Below are 22,449 nucleotides of genomic sequence, written 5' to 3'. Positions count from 1 at the left end.
CGTTTAGGCTGAAGTGGCACCCTGTTTGTTATCTTCTTGTTCCTATATCTGTAAAAGCTAAAAGGTATTATTTATACTTTCTGTATTTGAACATGATGAAAATGTTGTCCAAAGATAAACTTTTGTTTTTATAAAGAAATATTCATTTAAAAACGTTTACGATTAATGTATTATTTTACTATCAGAGATCCGCAGAATCGCAGATTAAAGCTAACTCAATCTGCTGTTAATATCCACGATGACCAGAGCCGGCGCGTTCATATAGGCAACCGCCGTCCGTGACAATCCCCCCCACTGCCCCGATCCTCTCTGTCGTCCACGCACTCACACCCCCATCTCTTGTTTTCACTTTCGGGCGGCGATCAAATTTTGCCTAGAGCTCCAGTTGAAAAGTTTTTACACCATATTCTGTGACCATTAGTGATGAGAAGTTCGGACCATTTTACTGATTCGGATCTTTGAGTCTGGTTCATCGAGATGAACAAACTTTTTTTCGAGTCATTTCGTTCATTTGGATTAATTTGCCAAAAAGTTATTAAAATGTTATGAATTGCTTCCAAACAGATCTACAACAAGCCCAAAAGGTTGTTCACACAACAAATAAGTCATAAGTAGAATATAAGAAGGAGAAAATAATAATTCAATGTTTACCTGCTCTTTTGTCTATGAAGGTATTGTTGTCTCTTTGCTCAGCTCACCTCTTCATGTCTTCAAATGTCAGAGGTTCGTTCACGTTACACTGACAGTCACATATAATCTTAATCAATGCACAGTCAGAGTCGATAGGAGCCATGATGATTAGATCATCTTTCTTAGTCGTTCATTCATCACGTGACAGAATGACTCAAACCCGAGGACTCGAGAGATGAACGGTTCAATTCTTTTTCCGGCTCTAAACGCATATGATTGGCCCGTGATAAACGAGTGACTCAGACCCGATAGAGGACTCGAAATGTGAGCGGATCAATTCTTTTTCCGGCTCTAAACGCATATGATTGGCTTCTGCCAAAGTGATGACGACTTGAAATTAACAATACCACCTGCACAAATTTGCGCACGCGCGGATGAACGAATCACTCCCTGAGAGGACTCGTAGTTCCCGAGTCATATTGAAGATTCGTTCAAAAAATCAAAATCTGTGACCTAGGGGGCGTGGTTGCGTAATCTACTGCATATATGCCTGCATATATGCCTATTAAACCAATGATGGCAAAGTGTATAGAAAACTTTTGTTGAGAATAGCTGTTTATTCGTATTCAGATCATAAATGCTCACTTGTTCTCCCAGAATACAAGTGTTGTTTACATGTGCGTCAAATACAGGTTATGTTACAGTACGTGCGAGAACCATGCACGTTATCAAAACGTAAATTTCTCACTGTATAACCATTCGTGTATTATAAATTAATTTTGTATATATATATATATATGTGTGTATATATATATATATATATATATATATATATATATATATATATATATATATATATATATATATATATATATATATTGTTTACATCAAATATATATGAGCAATATCACACGAGTAGCATAGTAGTAGTAGTGCCCCCACCAGTGCCGATATACAGCCATATTGCACTGCTACGAGTGTGATATTGCGTTTATACAACAGTTTGACGGCATATTTGTGTATATAAAAACAAGGTCAAACATGGAGAGTCTCAAAAACCCTTTTGTATGAGGAACTACTTTCTTCCGCGTTGGATTCAAATCATAAGCTGACAGTTAAACAGTTGAGCGTGCATCTTTTAAACTTTAGATCTGTAGTGTCTGCTTTTTGCTGGCTGTATGTGAGCGGAGTAATACACAAAGAGTAACTTAAGTAACTTTGTTACTTAAATATATCACTGCTATCAGCCAATCAGATTCGAGAACCAGACGGAATTGTTGTATAAATATATATATAAAACTATAGTATTATATAAATGTATAACATTGTATATGTACTGTACATAAGCGCAGAGCCACCAAATGTAATAAGATTTTTTATTATGTCACTTGTACTCTCTTTTAATTCCCTAAAACCACTGTGCTGTTGTCCACTTTCTCTCTGGTGGTGTTTAATCTCCTCAGCTTTGTATGGTAGCAACTTTTTTGACCTAAAATGAACCGCAACAGAAATCACCAAATATGTTAAGGTTATATTTATGGTCAAACATGTCTGGTCCTGAAATGTCCTACCCCAAATCTCTCCAAATTGACTTGGTGGTGTTTAATCTTCTCAGCTTTGCACTACGAATAAACAGCTATTCTAAACAAAAGTTTTCTATACCCTTTGCCATCATTGATTTAATAAGCATGTACGCAGTTTTCGTAGTTTACGCAACCACGTCCCCTAGGGTCACAGATTTCGATGTGACCTATCATGCCTAAAACAAAGAATTAAATTATTGAAGTGACGATCAGGCACGGGTCGGGTGCGGATACATATATCAGATAACTATATGTGTGGATGGGTGGCAGGTGGAAGATTAGTATGAAGCCGCGTTTCGGGGTGTCATTTCAGCTAATCCACGCATCTCTAATGCACACGCTTTTCAATACTGACTTACATTTATACTGACTTTGATTGCTTTAAATATTTGATTAATTATGCCTTTTTGTTAATAAATCATTTCTCTTTTTAATTAACCTGGTCCACATTATCTTTTTTATTTTACAATTTTGAGCCGGTTGTAATATATCAGTTTTATTTTGGCTAGAATAAAAACAGTTTTTTTTTAAATCCATTTTAAGGTCAATATTAGCCCCTTTAAGCAAAGTTATTTTTCAATTATCTACAGAACAAACCACTGTTAAACAATAGCCCCTTTCACACATACAGACCTTTCCGGAAAATTACCGGCAATTTTCCGGAAAGGTTGTATGTGTGAACTGGTCCTTTTTGAAAATACCGGTAAATTCGTTCTGGCTATTTTGCGGAAAGAGAAGTTGTAACATTACCGGTAATTTGGCGGAATGCTGCGCTGTGTGAATGCAGAAGGAAGATTGCCGGAAAGAGCGCGTGCACGTCTAGAACATGCTGACGTGAGACGTCTGCTTTAACCAATCCGAACAGTCAGACGCATTTACGTCCGCGCGGTTTATGAGAATAAAAGCCTTTGAATATTTTCCCAGACACAATTAGCTGCTAGAAGTTAGTCAGAGAACGTTTATATGTTCTTCTTAATGCCAACTGTGTAAATAATCATCGATAAGATGCTTATGATAAGCCGCTGTTTGTTTACCTTCAAGCTTTGCGTGTGCCCGTGAAACAGCCGTGAACGCCAGCACACACACATATTATGAACATCTGGACATGCGAAAGTGTTTCTCTATATGTTTTCCTCGAAGTTGTTCACAATACTGATCCATCCACAGAGTTTGTAATGTAGTCAAATGCTTACAAATACAAGCGCAGCCGTTAAAAGCTCATTTCTGGCTAATGATGTCAGAATTTATCGCTATTTTGGAATGGATGTGTGAACAGTCTTTTCTGGAAGAATTCCGTAACGGCAGCACCTGTGTGAACAGCACTTTTTTTTAAATTTACCGGTAAAGTCGTTCTGGAAATCTTCTATATATTACCGGTATCACTGTGTGAAAGGGGCTAATGACTTGCCTAATTACCCTAACCTGCCTAATTAACCAAGTTAAGCCTTTAAATGTCACTTTAAGATGAATACTAGTATCTTGGAAAAATATCTAGTCAAATATTCTGTACTGTCATCTTTGCAAAGACAATAAATTCCATGACCCACTGGGAAGCGCTCATTTTCTTTTCACTGTGTAGAAAAGCAGCTCGGTGGGTTTTCGAAAACGAGCCATAATGAGGATTTACACTGAATGATGAAGAGATTCTTCTGGAATCCATCAGTCACACAAGCCTGAAAGAACACATCATAATTACAGCGTGTTTCTCCAATGCATTCCACTTGTTGTGTTTTACTCTCCTTGGTATAAACAGTGTGTTATCGACACATATTGCCGGCTCATTTGCATTCCTGTACTCTTCACAACAGTGTAAGGTCATTTGTAGTGAAATGACAGGCCGTCTTGAATAATTACTGTAGGACAAGGAGGATAGCATGTTTGTGAGCTGGTTGCACAGCTGTTTGTGTGAGCGTTTGATTACATGTGTTCTTCAGCCTCTTATTAATCTTATTGTCAGTGTTTGACAGAGTGATCGTCCCCGTGGAGGTCCTGTAGGAGAATTTACGAGTATCGATCTACTCCAAAAAAACAAGGGGGGAAAGTCTTGAGGGCGTTTGCCAGCACTAAAAAAAAAATTATTTTGCTGCTTGTTCAAACTACTTATTTAAAATGAGCTGAAACTACTCAACTCTTGGGATTTTGTTTGTGGACAGCTTACTTTTTTATGTTCAATACACTTAAGTTATTGTGTTTTGGGATTACATGTGGCTGGAAAGTTTGATGGCTCACTGAAAAAAATTATTCAAAGATGATTCCTTGGATTTACTCAATTTTTTTACGTTAAGTGGTTGTAATCAATTTATTTGGGCTGAATTTAAACAAACAAATTAAGTTGAACATTATTAACCTTAATAAATTTGTTTGTTTAAATTCAACACAAATAAATTGTTTGCAACAGTTCTGCATGCAACACTTTTTTCAGTGAGCTATTTTAAATTTTGAAATCTCATAATAATAATAATAATAATAATATTAATGATAATAATAATAATAATAATAATAATAATGTATTAATTAAGTGATGTATGATTATTATACAAATAAACCAGTAATAATAATATTATGCTTGATAATAAGTAGTCAGTTAGTCAGAGTTGGGTGTAAGGTGTTCCACAGTAACGTGTTACTCTATTCTAATTACATTTTTGAGGAACGCAGTAATGTAACGATTTACATATACATTTGTGTAATTTGATTACAGTTACTAAAGTCATTTCATTCATTTCTTTTCGGCTTGGTCCCTTATTAATCTGGGGTCACTACAGCGGAATAAACCATCGACTTATACAGCGTATGTTTTTATGCAGCAAATGTCCTTCCAGGCAGCTGCAACCCATCACTGGGAAACATCCATACACACTCAATCACACACATACACTATGGACAGTTAAGCTTACTCAATTCCCCTATATTGCATGTGTTTGGACTGTGGGGGAAACCAGGGCACCCGGAGGAAACCCACGCCAACAAGGGGAGAACATGCAAACTCCACACAGAAACGCCAACTGACCCAGCCAGGACTCAACCTTGTGACCTTCTTGCTGTAAGGTGCTAATCACTGAGCCACCGCACCGCCCTCATAAAATAAATAAATGAATAAAGTCAAATGAAGATAAGATACTGAGATAATATCTATCTCTCCGTGACACACAATGGAAATCTTGAATAAATAGTCATGAAAAAAATGAATATCATGAAATACAATAAATATCAAGGTCTTCTGGGTTGAAGTAAAATGATATTCATTAGGCCAGTTTTATTTTTTTTTATTTTATTATTATTATTAGCCCCTTTAAACATTATAAATAGTTTGAACATTAACACTGTACTGTGTATATACACTTGAAGTCAGAATTATCAGCCCCCCTGTTTATTTTTTAACCCAATTTCTGTTTAACAGAGCGGATTTTTTTATCCAACAAAAGGATTTATATATATATTTAACAGAGAGATGATTTGTTTCAGCACATTTTTAATCATAATAGTTTTAATAATTCATTTCTAATAACTGATATATTTTATCGTTGCCATAATGACAGTAAATAATATTTGACTAGATGTTTATTAAGACACTTCTATACAGCTTAAAGTGACATTTAAAGGCTTAACTAATTAGGTTAACTAGGCAGGTTAGGATAATTAGGCAAGTTATTGAATAAAAATGGTTTGTTCTGTAGACTATTGAAAAAAATTATATATATATATATATATATATATATATATATATATATATATATATATATATATATATATATATATATATATATATATATGTATTTGGGCTGCACAATATTAGAATATATATTGATGTATATGATATATATTATGTATATGATATTTATTGCAATATGAATACAGTTTCAACAGATGACTTGAATATCTCAGTTTGAAAAAAATATATATAATTTTAGATTGATTAGGATGATTCTTTCGGTGAGCACATCTGCATATAATCTAATAAACATTTTATAAAATATACATTTACAGTTGAAGTCAGAATTATTAGCGCTACCCATTTTCTATTTAATGGAGAGGTTTTTTTTCAACACATTTCTGAACATAATAGTTTTAATAACTCATCTCTAATAACGAATTTATTTTGTCTTTGCCATGATGACAGTAAATAATATTTGGCTAGATATTTTTCTATACAGCTTAAAGTGCTTAACTTTAATTAGGTTAACTAGGCAGGTTAGGGTAGTTAGGCAAGTTATTGTTTAATGATAGTTTGTTCTGTACACTATCAAAATAAATAAATAAATAAATTGAGCCTAAAGGGGCTAATAATTTTGACCTTAAAATGGTGTTTAAAAAATTCAAAACTGCTTTTATTCTAGCCGAAATAAAACAAATAAGACTTTCTCCAGAAGAAAAAATATTATCAGACATACAGTGAAAATTTCCTTGCTCTGTTAAACATCATTTGGAAAATATAAAAAAAAGAAAAACAATGTAAAGGGGGGCTAATAAATCTGACTTCAACTAGAGCAAAGTCATGATAACACCACTGCAGTAGTACTGATACTGCAGACACTCTTTCAGAGGTTTATTTCTACTCTGAATAAAAAACGATTAACTGGATTTACATTTTTAAAGGTTAGTGGTTCCAAATCATTTATATGGGTGAATTTAAACAAACACATTACATTTAGTGATATTCAACTAAATGTTTTAATTCAGCCCATATAAATTGTGTGCAACCACTTACCGTAAAAAAATTGTAAATCCAAGGTACCATTTTTTCCAGCTTACACTTGTAAACATTTTACTTTATAGCCAAAAGTGTTTGCCACGCCTCTTTCAACGCGTAGTGATCGCGTTCGCCCTGCCCCTTTTAACTCATAGCACTCGCGCTCACCCCTCCCCTTTAAACGCGTAGTGTCCGCGTTCTCCCCTCCCCATTCGAACGCGGAGCAGACGCATTGGTGCTGAGGAGACGCGCGGATAGTAACGCCACAGTCAGAGGCGTGAGGACGACACGATTCATCCACAGCACAGCCGCGAACACGGCAAAAAATGCAGCTCTCAGCACATTATAAAGCATAAGCGCTTCGTGTGATGGATGTTTGCGCTCCCGGCGGATGGATTAACACGGTAAGAGCATCTCTGCGTGCAGTGCGCGCGACAGTCGAGCGCAGCTTTTCTGACATTGACATTGAAAGCACGCGCATCGATATCTGACAGATGACATTATCAGATTTCACACAGATCTGTCAGTCCGTTTTTTTTTTTTTTGGTGTTGAAATGATCTGATGGCTGAGGTTGGAGCAGAGTTGCGCATGATGCTGCGGGTTATGAATGCATGAAACCTCCAGCTTCGTGCATCCACATTGATTCATCTATTTAATCCCTATAATCTGCGAGATGCGCTCTTTGTGAACTACTATCTTGTGCATGCAACTTTGTGCACGTAGAGCTCGTTTCTCGTGTGCAATGACGTCATTGGTTTTTATTATTACTATTATTAGGGTTATGTAACGCGGTCGTGTGTGTATTTTTTTTTCGACGTCAGGAGATGCACAGCCAGTGCTGGGGATCCTACTAGTGAAAGTGAACTAACCTCTAATGATGCCTGATGAAATGGTCTACTTGTGTCACGTGATGTGGGATGCTCTGGGCTGTACGTCATGGAGACTGTAATGTTAATGCTGGAGCTGCAGTGAGCGGCAATCCCTCTCTCTCATGCATGCCTTAAAGATATCATAAGGAAAACTCCACCATCTACTCACTGTAGGTACAAACTTGGGTTTTGGATAAGTCAAATGTTATTTTTTAGGGTCTTTCACGTGCATGTTGTGGCTCGGCTGCAATTGATGATTTTGGCCGTCTATTTAAATGCATATAACTTTGCTTGTCCAGCTCCTGTGATTATTAAGTGCACTACTTTAAAATATTACAGGCATGAAATAATATAATTACAGTAAATGCAAAGTGAAGGTTTTTTTTAGGTGACAATAGCAGAAAAAACATATTTAAATGCACCTTGAAGTGCTTTTGTGTTGTCCGTTAAAAATTGCACTGTTGTAGTTGCATTATAATATTATTTTATACCTTTTTATTTTTTTAAATTATGCATTCATTAATTTTCTTTTCGGCTTATTCGCTTTATTAATTTGGGGTCGTCACAGCGGAATGAACCGCCAACTTATCCGGCATATGTTTTACACAGCGAATGCCCTTTCAGCTGCAACCCATCTCTGGGAAATTATTTAATTAATGCTATTATTATTATTATTTATATTATTATTAGTAGTATTAATATGTTTTTGTTAAACAATCTTTTTTTCAAATGCCTTTGACTATAGTCCACCTAAATTATTATTAATGGTATTTATTAAAATAAATATTTAAATATTGTCGCAATACCATTAATTAATCTTACGATACTGTACCAGCTGAAAAATCACAATAACAAGTAGTATTGCGATACTGTAATTTATAACTCAAATTATAAAATAAAATGTCAGAAATACTATGTTTTATGTTGTAATAGGCCTACTTAAATGTAATTTATATTTCCCTTAAGGCTAAACATTAATATTTACATCCCACTTCACCTAAAATGTATTCATGCTTTTTGTTTGTTTTGTAGATAACTGACCAAGAAAAATACATTAAAATAAAGATGCAAATTATACAGAATCAAATTTGTTACGATAGAGTTACATTTTTTCCAACAAAATTAGTCTATATGAAGTGTTCAAAAAGTGTTTCAATTAGCGGTCGGCCTTTATCGGCGTCAACACGAGACTTTTATTGCTCTATAAAAAAATTAAAAATCGGCATTAATCTATTCTCAAAGTTGGGTTGGGAGCTGGGTCTATTCTACGCAAGCTATAATGACTTTCACCTTGATATTTTAGAGCGAATGTATACCTGACCGGTGAGCCGACTGACAAAACAAGTGCCCTTCTGAATCATATCAGCAGGATGCCTGAATTTAACTGCAGTTCGGCAGCTTCAATTTAACACATGAACATTTCATTCATACAAATATCATAATTCAGGAGGGCTAATAATTCTGACTTCAACTGTATTGGGCAATGCAATGGAAACTTTTGGATTAAGACTGCGTTGATTCATTCGTATGTTGTAGGCTCTCCTTTTGTAATTAATACAGCATCAGTTTGTCTTGGGAATGACAGATAGTACTCCTGCACTGTGGCTAGGGGAATTTTGAGCTATTCTTCTTGCAGAATAGCGTTCAGGTCACTGGTGGTGGAGGAAAACGTTTCCTGACTTACTCCCCCAAAACACCCCAAAGTGGCTCAATAATATTTAGATCTGGTGACTGTGCAGGCCATAGGAGGTTCAATTTCACTTTCATGTTCATCAAACCGCTCTGTCAGCAGTCTTGCTGTGTGTATTGGTACACACAACACATTCAATAGTTGAAGCAATTGCTGCACATGGTCCTCCAGAATGGTTTGGTAGTACTTGGCAGTGACGTGAGCATCTAGCACAAGTATTGGGTATAGAGCAGGGGTGTGCAAACTTTTTGGGGCGAGGGCCAGATGCAAAAAAAAAAAAAAAAACGTTGTCCCAGGTCAAATTTTACATACATCACACAGACATGCATATATATATGTGTGTGTGTGTATATGTGTGTGTGTGTGTATATATATATATATATATAAATATATATATATATATATATATATATATATATATATATATATATATATATATATATATGTATGTATATATATATATATATATATATATATATATATATATATATATATATATATATATATATATATATATATATATATATATATATATATATATATATATATATATATATATATATATACCTCATAACTAGTCAGTGTAGAATTTTCTTGCACTTTATTAGCACGAAAAAACTGCTGTTGTTGAGCTGATAGAGCAGCTGCTAATTGTTACTTTTTGATCTCGTTCGGCACCAGTGTAAGAGCTGAAGGCCTGATGTTTTGTTTTATAATGTATTTTAATATTAAATTACTCCATCACTTCAACTGATTGCTGGCAAATTAAACAGATACATTTCCCGCTGACCTCTGTGAAGAAATATTCTTTTCCCCAACGTGACTGAAATTTCCTGAACTCACTGTTGATTTTCCTTTTTCTTGATTTTGCCATGGCTTGCCAAAATGTAAATCAAAATGTTATCAATTATGTTTCCTTCAGTTTTTTTTTTTGGTTCGTTTTGCATCATTACAAGAAGTGCTGCCTAATTGAAGGCATGTAATAGCGACACCCGGTGGTTATTTATTTAATTATGTTCATTTTTGTATAGGGGGCCAGATTCTATTAATATTTATAAAAAGCCTCGCGGGTCGCCACAAAACTGATTGCGGGCCGCAGATGGCCCGCGGGCCGTAGTTTGGACACCTTGCGGGCCGCAGATGGCCCGCGGGCCGTAGTTTGGACACCGCTGGTCTAGAGAATGTCTTGATATTGCAGCCCAAACCTTCACTGATCCACCCCCATGCTTTACTCTGGGCATACAACAGTCTGGGTGGTACGCTTCTTTAAGGCTTCTCCACACTGTAACTCTCACAGATGTGGAGAAGACAGTAGTGGTGGACTCCTCAGAGAACAATACATGTTTTAAATTGTCCACAGCCCAAGATTTTTTATTTTTTTGCTGGCATCATTGAAACATTTGGCATTGGCACGGGTGACTTTTTGCAGTTTTTGTTTCACAATATCACGAGGGGCCGCTGTTTGTGCTTTTTCACATCTCAAATGTCTCTCGCGAGTGCCGTTCGGCCTGTCACCCAACTGAATGATTGATGATTGACTGGGCGACCAGCCAATCGACTGACTCACCCTCCTCCTTCCCTAAACCCAACTAAATTTACAGATTGACCCGCCCACCCACTTACTTCCCTAAACCCAACCTAGGGTTTACAAAAGCCGTCCAGAAAAAGAAAAGCCCTCATCTGATTTTTACCACGTTTTCAGATTTTACCACATTCTCACCCCATTGTTCACTCGTTCATTTTATTTTTTTGGATTCTTACCTGATTTATGGAACCGCTCTTCCCCGGACTCGAACCCAGTCGTCGTTGTTACGATTGTGGTTAACTCCTCTCTGCGTCTCAAGTCCGCTGACGAACACGACGAGTTAGCTGGACAAACTGGCTGCGGTAGGAAAGCCCTCCACATGGAGGTAAGAGCCAAAAGGAACGACATCATACCGCCCAGTAGTATTCGCTTAAAAAAATGAAATGCAACTATAAGTACCTCCAGCTTCATAATTTGCATTCTCTAGAAACGTCCACGGGGCTACATTTTCAGAATAAGCCTGTGTTGTAAATTTTACACTATTACTGGCAACCGAAATTGCCAGTATTACTGTACGATTTACAGCAATTTATTACAGTGTAGTTTGCTTACTGCTTGAATTTATAAGCACTATATCTTGCCTTATGCAACCTTGAGTAGACCTTGATGAAAAACAAATATACTCCGATTGAAAACTTTTCGTCCTGACTGTACGAGATGTTGGTGTCCCCCTGCAGTCCTGCACAGAGCTCCCGTTGTGCTCTTACAGTATTTTTAGCCTGTTTTTGTTCATGCTCAGATATGAAAGCTCTAGCTGTGGCATCTTTCTGTTTGCTCATATGGGTCAAGGAGCATCAACAAAGCATGATTCACTCAATGAAAGAGGCTTTTTCTTCCACCAGAGCTTGTTTTCTGCTGGCCGGCCTGTGGTTATGAGCGCTTTGTGGGCTCATGTTTGATGAGGATGCTGATGTTTGCACTTCCTGCTTTCAGTGAATGGTTTAGAAACCAGATTCAGGCTCGCGGACTCAATATTTGTCAGGTTAATCTTCCATTCAAGAGTCTTTCATGCAGAGTAAGATTATGCGTTCAGAAGTGAGACGCTGTGTAGGATTTAAATCAAACTTCACTTATCAACACATACATAAAACACATGCATACACCTATGGATTACTTGCATATAAATCTATGACAGGCCTATTCAATTGATGGCCCGCGGGCCGAACTCGGCCCACAAGGCAATTTATTCCAGCCCTCCAAATAGTCTGACCAAGACATCAAAAATAAATTAAGTTCAGTCGAAAAACAGACGCTTTAGTTATGAAGTGATGTGCGTCTTTTCAAAACAGCATGAGCTGCAGTTGAAGACTGTGCAGATAGTAAGTCACCTGACATTAAGCGAATGAGTGGCGCGAGCAGCCGAAAACATTTTCATACTTAAGTTTAAAGGCTTCTCAACGCCGCGTTTCTCTTACACGAAACGAAACTGCTGCAACTATACAAAATGATGCCACCTGTGCGCTAGTTTAAAGGTTCGAGCTTATACATAACGATATTAACGATAGCTGCAGGCCATTCACATATCGCGTCTTTTCCGTGTGCAAGTTTGTATTTCCAATTAGGGATGCAACGATTATAAATTTTGGTTGTACGATTATAGTCTAAGAAATAATCATGGTTATCTTGATTATTTGCATTAATTCATTTCAAAACGCCACTAGTTTAAAACTATTTTAAAAAACTGTTTTAAATTTCTTTTTGTAGTTCGGACCCAACTAAATATTTGTTGTTGTTCTAATTGTTTAGGTTCATTTAATTGAATATAAAAAAATCTGTGGATATTATTGATGCATTTATTGGGTAAAATTGCTCATTTAATGTGTTTTTGGTCATTATCGATGCACCGACAAAAATAGACCCAGCGGCGAAACTATGGCGCCACTGCTGCTTCAGCGACGCTCGCGCCTCATGCTGACGCACTGTTACTGCATGCAGTATGAAAGCTGTAATCTGTTAACATGGATGCCAAAAAAACAAGCTCTGCTCATGCTTGCGGTGTGAAACAGGCTTGAGTCTTTCAGCACTCATGCTAAGTCTTTTGCCACATGATCGCTCTCATCAGCGTCATTGTTTGTAACTTTAAGTGGGTTTGCAAATCTGTGTACTTTCCATTGCTTCTTCCTCAAACTTTAGCCGTTTGCAATTCCCGTGGTCACAAATACCCCGTCATCTCAACTAGGTGCGCCTGAAAATCGTGAGCATGTTGCATCGCATGTGCGTCCCTCCATTGGAAATAACGAACTTGCATGAGCTTGCGTTAGTTAATAGCTTCATTCATAGTTAGTCCAGTGGGCATGGTTAATAGTCTTGGTGTACAAACTAGCGCACAGTTGACATAATTTTGTTTAGTTGCTGGAGTTTTGTTCCATGCAGAAACGCGGTGTTGAGAAGCCTTTGCAATTAATTAACCATGATGAATTAAATCGCTGTTAATAGTGAAACCGGTTAATCGTCGCATCCTTATTTTCCATATTAGAATGTATAAAGAGCGCCTTCCAGATGCATCGAGTAGAAAACATCTCACGTCAAATGGTGAGAGTTGTGCGTGGATTTCAGTGCAATGTAAACAAAAGATATGTTAGATGAATTATTAAAATGATTATGTATGTATGAACGCAGATAATAACAACAGTTCAATTAAATACCTAATATAAAGCTTAAATTTACACTAGACGTGATAACCGTGAAACCATGAGTATTCTACAGACTATTCAATCGTACAACCAAAATCTATATTGGGGGGGCGGAGGTGGAATCACAAAATAGGTAAACTGCTAATTTAGGGATATCTTTACAGTTTGTCATGTTTGAAAGCAGAAGCTCCTGTGGTTCATAAATGACTGTATATTGAGATGAATTATTGTTGTGGCATAATTTCTGGAGCGTGTATATCTGAGGGCGTCTGTGACTCGTGTTTGACTTGGCCTGATTCTGCTTTTATGAGACAAACTCCTGTCATGTCCGGCAGTAAAAGTGGATTACAGAGATTACAGATTGACTGACAGCACAGACGCTGCACAAAGACAAGGGCAGAAACTGGGAAACTCGCTGGCTGGAATATGATGGAATCGCTGGGAGGAAAATCCAGCCTCAGTGTCTTTCTGAATGTCACTGTTCCTGAATGTTAACTCATTCCCCGCCAGCCTTTTTAAAACGAGGTGCAATCCATCGTCAGCATTTTTCACCTAAATTTGATGGCCCTATTTGATGAAATATTTTCTACTATGAGCATATTATACAGTAAAAAATAAAGAGCCAAGCCTTTGCTTTTAAACAAAAAAAGCACTTTATACTATCCTTATGTTTTTATCCCCACTTGATTGGTTTCATTAAAATCACAACATTCTTGACAAAAAGCTGTCTTTGAATTACTGAATTCTCTTTATTCACCATTGCAGACTCTTGGAATTGTTAAAGGGGACCTGTTGTGCAAAAATCACTTTTATAGAGGGTTTAAACACAGTTGTGTGGCAGCAGTGTGTAAATATAAGCAGCTATATAATTATTCATTTTATTTTTTTCTTTTGGAATCACACGATAAAAACAGTCAGCAGAAACACTTTGATTGACATTCTCCCTACATGTCATCAGAGGGGGAAGCCCCGCCCACTAGTGACCATCTCTTACTCATTAGCATAGGACATTAGTCTTGTTATTGTTGCTCCACCCTCTTTTAAAAAGAGCACAATCTCATTTGAATTTAAAGCGGCAGTCACCAAAATGATACTCTTAGGATCAAAGCCTATAAGGGGGCAGTTTCAAAGTGTTATGAAACATCATGGGCTCTATTTTAACGATCTAGGCGCAGAGGCTAAAGCGCAGGGTGAATCCACTTTTGCTATTTTAAGGATAGAAAAATCCGCTCTGTGATGGTATGACAGGGTTATGCTTATTCTCTTAATGAGTTATAGGTGTGTTTGGAGAGTAAACCAATCAGAGTCTCATCTCCCATTCCCTTTAAGAGTCAGTTGCGTCACACCATGGTTTTGCTATTTACATGTCGGACTTTGTAAGAGGAAAAACTGATTGATTCAACAGTGAGAAAACAGTCCAACAGAGCATCTGTAGTGCCAGAATAAAGAACAAGCCTCCTCCAATTGGCCTTTCACTTTCTCTCTTTCCTAGATAAGAAAAGGTGTTGTACGCACAGACATCCATTAGCCTACATTATTAATTTGGTTTGTTAGGTGCAAAGATTTGTTTCAAATCTATTTCTATATTCAGTTCTAATTTCCAGCAAACGAATAAATGAAAAATGATAACGAAGTGTGGTCAAAAAATTAAAAGAAGTTATATCCAAACACACGTCCTGTTCTTGTACCCTATATGGTTCAAAACCCGACAGGTGGACACATCTAAGCTTGTTTTTAAAAAACAAAGATAAATATACATATAATAAATAATAATAATCATTATAATAATAGTAATAACAATAATAATAATAAAATTATACAAAAGCAAATTGTCGTAAAAAGTCCCCTGAGATGAAGAAGGCATGGAAGCAGTGGTTTTTAAATTTGAGTAGAAAATAATCATTTTTGTAATATTTTATTCTTTTTCATTTGTAAATATATTTGTGTATTGCAGTACATACTGCATGTTTTAAAGGGCCCCTATGGTGAAAAATCTACTTTTCAAGCTATTTGGACAAACATGTGTATATATGGTGTATAGACCATCATATTGGGGTGATATAAACACACCCAGTCCTTTTTTTTCAATTTAACAACATAAAAACGGTGGACCAATTAGAGCGGTTTTCAGACCGACCGCAACTTTACATAGGAGTGTGATCCCCCCGCCCACCGAATTGATTGACCGCTGCGCGCATTAACATGTTCCGGTAGTCACGTGTATATGTCAACAAGACCAGGCAGACATACGCAAAGCAACCGGGAATAAAAGGTCTGTTCTGTTCGCTAGGATCAGCAATCATCATCAAATGTGATTAAGAGTAAGTTTCACATGTTTAAAGTATTTTAAAACAGTGCACGTGTGTAATTAATTACAGCGATTTCCTTCAGCTTTACTTCATCAGCACAGCCGTGTGTCAGAACAATTATAACAGAAGACGCTTCAATCCCGGTTTGTGGAAGTTAAATCAGGTTTATTTTGTACATTAGCATAACAGATATCCACACAGCACTGGAGGTTAGCCTGTATCCTGTCACACTTGAGTGCAAAAACAGTGCCAAGCTAAGCGTAAGTCTGCCTGCCAGCCTGTGTGTGTGTGTGTGTGTGTGTGTGTGTGTGTGTGTGTGTGTGTGTGTGTGTGTGTGTGTGTGTGTGTGTGTGTGTGTGTGTGTGTGTGTGTGTGTGTGTGTGTGTGTGTGTGTGTGTGTGTGTGTGCGCGTTTGAACTTTGTAACGATATTGTGTGTGACTCATCAATGCAACTTCACAATACTGATTAGTAAAGGTTAGTTCTTACTGTAGTATTTCTCACAAATGCTATGTGAGACCTTCTTCCTTTAAGCCTGTCTGTTGTCTGACGCAGCCAAGGGAGGAGATTAAAGCACACGGGAAAGCACGTAGAAACAGTAGGCGGGCAGAACTCGCCTTAAAGGCGCAGTACGACAAAACCACCCCCTGCTGGAAATGTGTATAAAACAGCATCTTGTAAAAGGTATAATGAAAAATCTGATGGGTATTTTGAGCTGAAACTTTATATACACATTCTTGAGACGCAAAAGACTTATATTAAATCTGAAAAAAGGGGTAACCTAGGTGCCCTAGCAATGTGTAAGCGAGGCTCATAACTAACGTGCTCTGTGCTGGTCTATTGCGCAGTATATTTTAGTTTCTCAAAATAGCAACACGCAAACAACGCACCTTAGCACGCCTCTTTTCAAGAGTTGACACTTAGCTGATGATTGATTTTAAGCAAGTTTGGCATGCTGTCCTGGGAGAGAGCCCTGAGCTCAAAAGGTCCTTGAACCCTGGGGTCCCTCCCGTTTGCAGGGCGAGAGGGAGCCTTGAGCTCAGGTAGAACTCGACAACTCCACCTTGATAAAAACTGATGGCTAAAAAATTGAAAGCTATGAAGAGATATGCTGCAGGGTGAGAGATTGGCTGTAGTGCTAAACTTAGATTGATCAATTCACTTGTTGTGCATGTTTTTGGAATGTTGGAGGAAACCGGAGGACCCGGGGAAAACCCACGCGAGCACAGGAAGAACATGCAAACTACGCACAGAAACGACCAAAGGCCTGTTAAAGGACTAGAACCGGTGACGTTCTTGCTGTAAGGCAACAGTGCTAACCACTGGGCCACTGTGCCACCCTATGGGGTGAAAGGTGAAGAGGTAGGGGTGGAAGGGGGGATTCCTAAAATTGAAGATGACTGTAGTGACAAACCCTGGCTCTTTATGGTGGGTTAGGACTGGCCTGATTGGTGGATCCTACATGCTAATGCAGAACCAGCCGTGTTCAATCATAATCACGTGATCCTCTCGAAATTAGTTTATGAATAAACTTCACTTCTACAAAGTGGCGCACATGGATTTGCTTTTTAAACAACATGGCAGTAACTGGAAAATTAAGGTTGCGCTGGTCTGAAAACAGCAACACAATGGTGAAACATGTCTTGTGCCTTATTGCGCCAGGTGTATGATAGGGCTCTATTTGTGTGGAATTTTGAGCCAAAACTTCACAAACATACTCATCAAAGACTGATTTTACATATTTTTAAAATTGGTCCCAATTAAAGGCTTTCGTGTTAAATGAAAGTCAACCAAAAATGAGAATCTGCTGTTCATTTAAGTTCCCTCAGGCAGTCCAGGATGGAGGCGACTTTCTTCCTTCAGTAGAGGACTTTTAGCTGTTTTTGCAGATTCATAAAATGCAATGTCAGCAGCTACCTGCACTTTAAGAGTCCAAAAACATATAGAGGAAAATCAAAATGAATACCTTTGGTTCTTGATCATACATTAGCTGTTTTCATTAGATTAGATAAGATTCAACTTTATTGTCATTACACATGTACAAGTACACGGCAAGAAAATGCAGTTTAGGTCTAACCAGCAGTGCAATAGCCGCAAGTGCAGGATACAGGTATAAGTTATAAAGTGCAGTTATAGAAAAACTATGGTGATATTTACAGATGGATGTACTGTCAAAATTATACACAGGTTGATAGTATATCCTTTACATCCTCCTATTTTTATGCGCATTTTGAATTATCGCATAAAACTGCTTAATGAAAATACATACACTATAAAAAGTGATTGTTTGCTTTAAAAAGTGAGTTGTTTGTGAATTTTTAGGATAATTTACTTTCATTTTTATAATTAGGCACAGTTAATTTACTTAAAACCATTTACTTAAAGGCAACGGGTTTACCCATCTTTTAAGTCAACTAATCGTTTAAAAAGCAATAGGTTAAAAAAGTCAAACAATTAAAAAATACAGTGTGCTTTTTTAAAATGTGCATAAAGAATTTTGGTCCCACTTTATATTGTGGCCTTAACTAATAAGTACTTACACAGGAATTAATAGTTTGTTACACTGTACTTATTGTGTAAATACATGTATTTACTGTGTACTTATGCTTGATTAAATACATGTAAGTAAATACATCTGTAATTAACTTCTGTAATTACATTTGTAAATACACTGTTGACCATCCCTTACACCTTAACCCACCCTTAAACCTACCCATACCACCAAACCTGTCCATAACCCAACCTCTATCCCAACTCAAGAGCACCACAAGTGTTCTCAAATACATTATGAACACAGTAAGTACATTGTATTTATTTTTTGATGCAAGTACATAGTAGTTAAGGACACTTAATATAAAGTGTGACCAGAATAAAATTTTTTTAAAAATTAGCTTTTTCTTTGGATGGAAACAGCTACTGAGATCGTATGAAGTTATTCGGCGATCTGTGCAATAAACAACATTATTTACAACATTATACATTTATTCATTTTCCTTCGGCTTAGATCCTTTATTTATCAGGGGTCACCAAATCTTATCCAGCATATGTTTTACACAGCAGATGCCCTTCCAGCTGCAACCCAGTACTGGGAAACACCCACACACACACTCATACACTACGGCCAATTTAGTGTATTCAATTCAACTATAGCGCATGTCTTTGGACTGTGGGGGAAACCCGAGCACCCAGAGGAAACCCACACCAACTCGGGGAGAACATGCAAAATCCACACAAAAACGGCAACTGATCCAGCCGAGGCTCGAACCATCAACCTTCTTGCTGTGAGGCGACAGTGCTAACCACTGAGCCACTGTGTCGCCTATACTGATTTTATTATGAAGAAACATGCCTAACAATTAGCAATGTTGAAAACTGCTGTGCTGACTGGATTTTTTTGTAAAACCTTGATATATTTCCTGATTCTTTGGTGAGTAAAAATTTCAGAAGAACAATATATGAAAAATAAAATAACCAATTATATGAACAAAACATTAACTGCAAGCGTCTGAGCAACTACTGTCATGGTGTGACTCCATCATTAGTTATTTGAATGCTAAATGTCCATCCAGGCGAGGCAGTGGTGCAGTAGGCAGTGCTGTCGCCTCACAGCAAGAAGGTCGCTGGTTCAAACCTCGGCTCAGTTGGCGTTTCTGTGTGGAGTTTGCATGTTCTCCTTGCCTTCGCGTGGGTTTCCTCCGGTTTCCCCCACAGTCTAAAGACATGTGGTACAGGTGAATTGGGTATGCTAAATTGTCCTTAGTGTATGAGTGTGTGTGTGAATGTGTGTGTGGATGTTTCCCAGAGATGGGTTGCGGCTGGAAGGGCATCCGCTGTGTAAAAACTTGCTGGATAAGTTGGCGGTTCATTCTGCTGTGGCAACAGGGATTAAGCCGACAAGAAAATGAATGAATGAATGAATAAATGTCCATCCACACGTAGTTATGAGAATCATTTACATAATGCAGCTGACACTGAGATAATCATAGTCATTAAGATTATTCATAAATTAATAAAGATCACTCAAAAATTTGATGAGACTGTGGAATTAAGGAACTCTGTATAAGTTTCCTAAATAAGTTATGAACCTAAATAATATAAATGAACATTTGTCATCATGTTACTTTAACAAGTTAATCAGGTTTTAGCTTATTCATTTTCTTTTCGGCTTAGTCTCTTTGTTCATCAGGGGTCATCACAACGGAATGAACCACCAATTTATCCAGCATATGTTTTACGCAGCGGATGCCCTTCCAGCTGCAACCCATCACTGGGTAACACCCATACACTCTCATTCACACACATACACTACGGACAATTCAGCTTATTCAATTCACCTATAGCGCATGTGTTTGGACTGTGGAGAAAACTGGAGCACCCAGAGGAAACCCACAAGAACATGGGGAGAACATGCAACTCCGCAGTAAAATGCCAACTGACCCAGTTGAGGCTCGAACCAGCAACCATCTTGCTGTGAGGTGACATCACTAACCCACAGGACCACCGCACTGCCCTGTTTCAGCTTATATATATCATTTTTATTTAGGCAAATTTTTATATTTTCAATCAGGTCCTTTTTGTTCAGATCCTTTTCTATCAGATCACTTGAGTTATCCTTATCACAGTTTTGGGTCATCGTTATTCATTTATGATTAATATAACATTTATATTCATTCATTCATTTTCTTGTCGGCTTAGTCCCCTTATTAATCCGGGGTCGCCACAGCGGAATGAACCCCCAACTTATCCAGCAAGTTTTTACGCAGCGAATGCCCTTCCAGCCGCATCCCATCTCTGGGAAACATCCACACACATTCACACACACACTTTTACACTACGGACAATTTAGCCTACCCAATTCACCTGTACCACAGGTCTTTGGACTGTGGGGGAAACCAGAGCACCCTGAGGAAACCCAGACGATGGCAGGGAGAACATGCAAACTCCACACAGAAACACCAACTGAGCCTAGGTTCGACCCAGCGACCTTCTTGCTGTGAGGCAACAGCACTGCCTACTGCGCCACTGCCTCGCCCACATTTATATTCAAATTTGATTAATTAATTAATTAATTAATTCATTAATTTTCTTGTCGGCTTAGTTCCTTTATTAATTCGGGGTCGCCACAGCGGAATGAACCGCCAACTTATCCAGCAAGTTTTTACGCAGCGGATGCCCTTCCAGCCGCAACCCATCTCTGGGAAGCATCCACACACACATCCACACACACACACACTCATACACTACGGACAATTTAGCCTACCCAATTCACCTGTACCACATGTCTTTGGACTGTGGGGGAAACTAGAGCACCTGAAGGAAACCCACGCGAAGGCAGGGAGAACATGCAAACTCCACACAGAAACGCCAACTGAGCCGAGGTTCAAACCAGCGACCTTCTTGCTGTGAGGCGACAGCACTCCCTACTGCGCCACTGCCTCACCCACATTTATATTCAAATTTATTTAAATCAATTTATTTATTTATTTTTTGCTGTGTTTTGACACTTTCATGATAGTCTTTCATGAAAGGTTCAAGAAACCCTCCAGTACTTTTTTTGAGATGTTAACAGATTGATGTGTGTTGAGCATCAGTTAAGATAACGTTAGCACCTGTTAGCTTTAATTGTGGGAAAAACTGGATTATTTTGAGCTTTTGTCAGCTAATTTCATCTACCGGGTTTAAAATAATTTTATGGACGGATCAAAATCGGTGACGTAGCGAGAATCTGCTAGTGGAGTGAAGATGCGTCAGTTTCTCATTATTAATCATAGTGGAGTTTTCTTATCCTATCCTCTTAATTATTCATGAGCGCACGTGCTTTCCGAAGGCAAGGCAGACCTGCCAAGCTCGGAGACCCAATGACTGGGTGAGACACGGGTTGTATGTGTTTGTTTCCATGATTCACGGGGTTTGTATTCCTGTGATGTTGTCAGGGTCGATACAGCAAAGCTGTTGATTTGCAGCAAGCATTTTTGTCGGGAGAGCTGTATGAGAATTGGAGAATGGCGTTGTCTTTTATCAGTTGAGTTTGCTACCATCGAGACACTTCGCCTTTGTCCGTACTGCTGTGTCGCACATGTTTAAAATCCACCAGATAACCGGCAGGGTTAATGGTTGAAATAGACAGGGCAAGAGACTGCATTGCTATCCAGTGTGTCAGCATTCAGACCCGGGGATTGAGGAGGAGAGAAGTCCTTCTCGTTTATAGTGTTTATATAAACATGATTATCTTTATAATAATAAAACAATTTGTGGTTAAGTGTATATGAAATTACGAATGACAAATGTAGCAGGACATTAAATAAATTACTTACTGTTTATTTCTTTGCATTTTAACTTTGTAAACTATAAAATCATGGGTCTCCTCACGGTTTGTGTCTCATTTTGTGAGCTAACTGACGGTTCGCTCCACTCTTTTTCCCCTGCACTGTCGGCCATGCCCACTCCTCCACTGCTCCAC

The 22,449-nt window shown here is 37.9% G+C and overlaps 1 protein-coding gene across 2 annotated transcripts in view; it reads left to right on the top strand.

Moving 5' to 3' along the window:
• The first annotated feature begins 7,117 nt into the window (after nucleotides 1-7,117).
• The window catches only part of ajm1 (apical junction component 1 homolog), a 32,425-nt gene continuing 17,093 nt past the window's right edge, over nucleotides 7,118-22,449 (top strand). The window contains exons 1-2 of one of the 2 annotated variants that reach the window (XM_017356220.4): nucleotides 7,118-7,307; nucleotides 7,726-7,943. The gene's annotated coding sequence lies outside the window, so the exon portion shown is untranslated. The remainder of the gene's footprint in view (nucleotides 7,308-7,725; nucleotides 7,944-22,449) is intronic. The other variant, XM_009301153.5, reaches the window with a different exon arrangement.

The sequence above is a fragment of the Danio rerio genome, chromosome 5 (genome assembly GCF_049306965.1).
Source record: "Danio rerio strain Tuebingen ecotype United States chromosome 5, GRCz12tu, whole genome shotgun sequence".
NCBI lineage: Eukaryota > Metazoa > Chordata > Actinopteri > Cypriniformes > Danionidae > Danio > Danio rerio.
Note: the sequence above shows the minus strand (reverse complement) of the source record. Positions and strands in the feature narration are given on the sequence as shown.